Source organism: Triticum dicoccoides, chromosome 2A (genome assembly GCF_002162155.2).
Source record: "Triticum dicoccoides isolate Atlit2015 ecotype Zavitan chromosome 2A, WEW_v2.0, whole genome shotgun sequence".
Classification (NCBI taxonomy): Eukaryota; Viridiplantae; Streptophyta; class Magnoliopsida; order Poales; family Poaceae; genus Triticum; species Triticum dicoccoides.
Window position 1 is genome coordinate 759,208,276 of NC_041382.1, and position 6,203 is coordinate 759,214,478.

The window sequence follows — 6,203 nt, forward strand, 5'->3', positions numbered from 1 at the left end:
CACCATCTAAGTCCGTTGAGACGACGTCGTATGAACATTGGTTTGGCAAGAAACCAAAGTTGTCGTTTCTTAATGTTTGGGGCTGCGATGCTTAAGGCTTTAGCCAGAGAAGCTTGAACCCAAAGCGTACAAACACATCTTCATAGGATACCCAAAGGTGACAGTTGGCTATACCTTCTATCTCAGATCCGAGGGCAAATTGTTTGTCGCTAATAACGGGTCCTTTCTCGAGAAGGAGTTTCTCTCAAAAGAATTGAGTGGGAGGAAGATAGAACCTGATGAGGTTGTCGAACCTTTACTTCAACCAGAGAGTGACGCAACACAGAAAGATGTTTTGTGTGGCGCCTACGTCTGTTGAATAGGAAGTTAATGATAGTGATCATGAAGCTTAGGATCAAGTTGCTATCGAACCTCGTAGGTCAACAAGGATATGTACTACTCCTAAGTGGTACGGTAATCCTGTCTTAGATATCATGTTGTTAGACAACAATGAACCTACGAGCTATGGAGAAGCGATGGTGGGCCCGTATTCCGACAAATGGTTAGAAGCCATGAAATCCGAAATAGGATCCATATATCAGAACAAAGTATGGACTTTGGTGGACTTGCCCGATAATCGGCAAGCCATTGAGATAAATGGATCTTTAAGAAGAAGACAGACGTGGGCGGTAATGTTACCGTCTATGAATCTCGACTTGTGGGAAAGAGTCTTTTCACAAGTTCAAGGAGTTGACTACGATGAGAATTTCTCACCCGTAGCGATGCTTAAGTCCGTCGGAATCATGTTAGCATTAGCTGTATTTTTCGATTATGAAATCTTACAGATGGATGGCAAAACAAGTTTTCTTACCAGTTTTCGTAAGAAAAGTTGTGTGTGATACAATAAAAGGTTTTTTCGATCCTAAGGATGCTAAAAGGTATGCTGGCTCCATCAATCCTTCTATGGACTAGAGCAAGCATCTCGGAATCAGAATATATGTTTTGATGGAGTGATCAAAGCTTTTAGGTTTATACAATGTTTGCTAGAAACTTGTATTTACAAGAAAGTGAGTGGGAGCACTACAACATTTCTGATAAGTATATGTGGATGACATATTGTTGATCCCAAATAATGTAGAATTTCTGGAAAGCATAAATGGTTGTTTGAAGAGTGTTTTTCAAAGGAAGAACTGGATAAAGCTGCTTACATATTGGGCATCAAGATCTATAGAGATAGATCAAGACGCCTGATGGTACTTTCAAAGAACGCACACCTTGACATGTTTTTGAAGGAGTTCAAAATAGATCAGTCAAAGAAGGGGTTCTTACCTGAGTTGTAAGGTGTGATGTTGAGTAAGACTCAAAGCTTGACCACGGCAGAAGAAAGAGGAAGGACGAAGGTCATCCCCTATGCTTTTGTCATAGGCTCTATACGGTACGCCATGCTGAAGTACCGCACCTGATGTGTGCCTTGCCACATGTCTAGCAAGAGGGTACAAAGGTGATCTAGGAGTAGATCACCAGATAGCGGTCAAAATTATCTTTAGAGGAATAAGGAAATGTTTCTCGGTTATGGAGGTGATAAAGAGTTCGACGTAAAGATTTACGTCGATGCAAGCTTAACACCTATCCGGATAGCTCTGGTAGAGATACCGGATACGTATAATGGAGCAACAATTTGGAATAGCTCCAAGTGGAACGTGGTAGCAGCATCTACGATATGACATAAAGTTTTGCGAAATACATAGGGATCTGAATATGGCAAGACCCGTTGACTACAACCTCTCTCACAAGCATAACATGATCAAACCCAGAACTCATTGAGTGTTAATCACATAGTGATGTGAACTAGATTATTGAGTCTAGTAAACTCTTTGGATTTTGGTCACATGGCGATGTGACCTGTGAGTGTTAATCACATGGCGATGTGAACTAGATTATTGACTCTAGTGCAAGTGGGAGACTGTTGGAAATATGCCCTAGAGGCAATAATAAATTAGTTATTATTATTATATTTCATTGTTCATGATAATCGTTTATTATCCATGCTAGAATAGTATTGATAGGAAACTCAGATACATGTGTGGATACATAGACAACACCATGTCCCTAGTAAGCCTCTAGTTGACTAGCTCGTTGATCAAAAGATGGTTACGATTTCCTGACCATGGACATTGGATGTCGTTGATAACGGGATCACATCATTAGGAGAATGATGTGATGGACAAGACCCAATCCTAAGCCTACCACAAAGATCGTGTAGTTCGTATGCTAAAGCTTTTCTAATGTCAAGTATCATTTCCTTAGACCATGAGATTGTGCAACTCCCGGATACCGTGGGAGTGCTTTGGATGTACCAAACGTCACAACGTAACTGGGTGGCTATAAAGGTTCACTACAGGTATCTCCGAAAGTGTCTGTTGGGTTGGCACGAATCGAGACTGGGATTTGTCACCCCGTGTAAACGGAGAGGTATCTCTGGGCCCACTCAGCAGGACATTATCATAATGTGGACAATGTGACCAAGGAGTTGATCATGGGATGATGTGTTACGGAACGAGTAAAGAGACTTGCCGGTAACGAGATTGAACAAGGTATCGGATACCGACGATCGAATCTCGGGCAAGTACAATACCGCTGGACAAAGGGAATTGTATACGGGATTGATTGAATCCTCGACATCGTGGTTCATCCGATGAGATCATCGTGGAACATGTGGGAGCCAACATGGGTATCCAGATCCCGCTGTTGGTTATTGGCCGGAGAGTTGTCTCGGTCATGTCTGCATGGTTCCCGAACCCGTAGGGTCTACACATTTAAGGTTCGATGACACTAGGGTTATAGGGAAAGTATGTACGCGGTTACCGAATGTTGTTCGGAGTCCCGGATGAGATCCCGGACGTCACGAGGAGTTCCGGAATGGTCCGGAGGTAAAGATTGATATATAGGAAGTAGGGTTTTGGCCACCGGAAGTGTTCCGAGCATCACCGATAGTGTACCGGGACCACCGGAGGGGTCTGGGGGTCCACCAGGTGGGGCCACCAGCCCCGGAGGCTTACATGGGCCAATAGTGGGAAGGGACCAGCCCCTAGGTGGGCTGGGGTGCCTCCCACCAAGGCCCAAGGCGTCCTCAAGAGGAGAGGGGGCAAACCCTAGGCGCAGATGGGCCCTAAGGCCCACCCTAGGTGCGCCCCCTCTCTCTCCCCCTTGGCCGCCTCCCAGATGGGATCTGGGGGCTGCCGCCACCCCTAGGGAGGGAACCTTAGGTGGGGGCGCAGCCCCTCCCCTCCCCCTATATATACTTGAGCAAATGGGCAGCCCAACACACGATTCAATCTCCCTGTTGGCGCAGCCCTACCCCTCTTCCTCCTCGTCTCTCGTAGTGCTTGGCGAAGCCCTGCTAGAGTCCCGCGCTCCTCCACCACCACCACGCCGTCGTGCTGCTGCTGGATGGAGTCTTCCCCAACCTCTCCTTCTCCCCTTGCTGGATCAAGGCGTAGGAGACGTCACCGGGCTGTACGTGTGTTGAACGCGGAGGTGCCCTCCATTCGGCACTAGGATCATCGGTGATTTGGATCACGACGAGTACGACTCCATCAACCCCGTTCACTTGAACGCTTCCGCTTAGCGATCTACAAGGGTATGTAGATGCACTCTCCTTCCCCTCGTTGCTAGATTACTCCATAGATTGATCTTGGTGATGCGTAGAAAATTTTGAATTTCTGCTACGTTCCCCAACAATTTCCACCAGATGGAGTTGGGGAGGGGCGCCTGCCTCGGCCGCGCCCTCTGTTGTTGATGCGCCTGCGGCCTCTGTAGCCGCACCTGCGCCCCCTGTAGGCTAAGTTTGCTGAGGCTTTCACTACTAAGGAAAAGCCTAGCAGTAGCGCCGGTTTTTGGCCTATCAGTAGCGCGAGTTGGCGCGCTATTGATAAGGCGCTACAGCTAATGCTTAGCAGTAGCGCCTACAGGCACTCGCTACTGCTATATCTACTTAGTAGTAGCGCTTGCCTAGTCAAGCGCTACTGCTAATTACTAGTAGCGATTTCGAAAACAATCGCTACTACTATCATTCCCTATTCCATTTGTCTTGAATTAAGTCGTATTCATATACCTGTATACAAATTTTCATACAGTAGCAATTTAGAGATTGTTTTTATATCATAATGAGTTATTAAATCACTAGGTGAAAGAACCTTGGATTAGTTTCAAGTGCATGGATCCAAAGTAACCAATGGTCACTTTGGATCCATCCATTTGAAACTAATCGGCGGTTCTTTCACCAAATGACATAATAACTTATCATCATCATCATAATATCATTAACAACTTATCATAATAATACATCATTGTCACATAACTCCTCATAATCATCATTTTCGTCCAATGTCATATAACAACTTCGTCACTAGTTATAATAACAACTCCTGCTCATCATCATCATAGTAATCATAGTCACTACTCCTACTCAGCATCACCATCAAGTCTAAGACATTGTAGTCATATATAAGCTAACCTACTCCTCTCTCCTAGCTAAAATACCATAAAACAGATAAACCGGTCCTTCACCATAATGGAGAACGGACATAAACCTATCTCCAACTTATGGCTTGCGCACATTCATTTTGTCTCCAATTATTTGCGTGTGCGCATTCATCACTTTGCTCCATTCTTTGATTTTGAGCCTTCCATGATTTGAAGAAATCGAGTATGCAGTATGGTAAGCCTTCGAAGGAGTTGGTCTTAAGCTAACCATATGCATATCACCTTCGGTAAATAGCATATCAGGCACAACCTGCTTCGGGAGCCTCTGTTCAAAAATGGAATAGTAACATATATAGCTAGCAATGGTTTACTTAAGAATAATGTATGCAATGAAGTTACTATCATTAACAAAATCTTACCAAGTTTTTGGCAATGAAGTTATCATCAAGCAATGTATGGACTAGTGGCACGTATCTAGTATAATTTGGGCTGATAGAGTGACTGTTTTTGAAGGCCTCAACATCTTCTATGAATGAGACAAGATAACCTTTCTCCTCACAATTAAGCTTGGAGTCATAGCTGTAGTATGTGTTGTCTACTACCTTCCGAGTATTTCTTGAAGATAAGAAATAAGCTGAAAATTATAAATAAATAAGTTTAGTACGGACAAACACCAAATAGTTTTAAATTAACAACATAAATTACTGAACTTAACAAATTAGTTTGGCAAACTCACATCTAGGCAAAACTGGAGGCATATCCACATCCACCCAGATGTCAATATTATCATCATCATCATAATCTTCGAGACGAATATCAAATCTTATTCGCATTCCCTCCTCAAATCCATATGACTTGCAGAGAGCTTCCCAATTAGAGCAACCAAAATGGGAGCGATCGACCGCGTTGTAGAACTTAACCAGAAACTCATAACCATGTTTAGTTCTTAAGTGAGCCCTCCTCGTCTCCACATTCTCAAAGTCATCTAAACCAAAACCAAGCTTCTCCAATACATATGGTCTAGCATGGCACGGGATGTACTAATCAAATTGAAAAAAAATCCATAAATTACACGTTGAACAAAAGAAGCACAAGTGATGATATTAATTACGATGAAATGCTTGTCGTTGCGTACTGTACAAACATCGAAGGTCTCTTCCAGCTTCACGGTGAAAAACCTATCGTTTTGGAGGTGAGGAAACCTGTCGCACACACCTCGGTCATCGTAGCAGTACACACACTCCGGGATCCCATCGTCATCAGACATCTCCTGTGTTCAAAATTCAAAGATTATAACTCGATGGCAAAACCCAAAAAATCCGGCATGACCTTTGCTAAAAAAGGACATATCGAGCGCCTGAAATTTGCCGGAACGGAAATTAATCAACACTCCGGCAAAACATAGCCCACTTATCGATGGTCATTGCATTTCAATGGTTCAAAATATGAAAAAAAAAACATTTGAAAATATCTTATATATAATCCTAACACTAAATAAACTAGTTTTATTAACTACTTACTAAATAAACTAGTTTTATTAACTACTTACTAAATAAACTAGTTCTATTAAGCACTTACTAAATAAACTAGTTCTATTAAGCACTTAATATAAATAAACTAGTTATAATAATCACTTACTAAATAAACTAGTTACCTATGATTTGCAGAAACAGAGACAAGGGAGGGAGGGAGGAGAGAGGAGGGGAAGGGGGCGGCCGGAGGAGGAGGAGGAGGGGCCG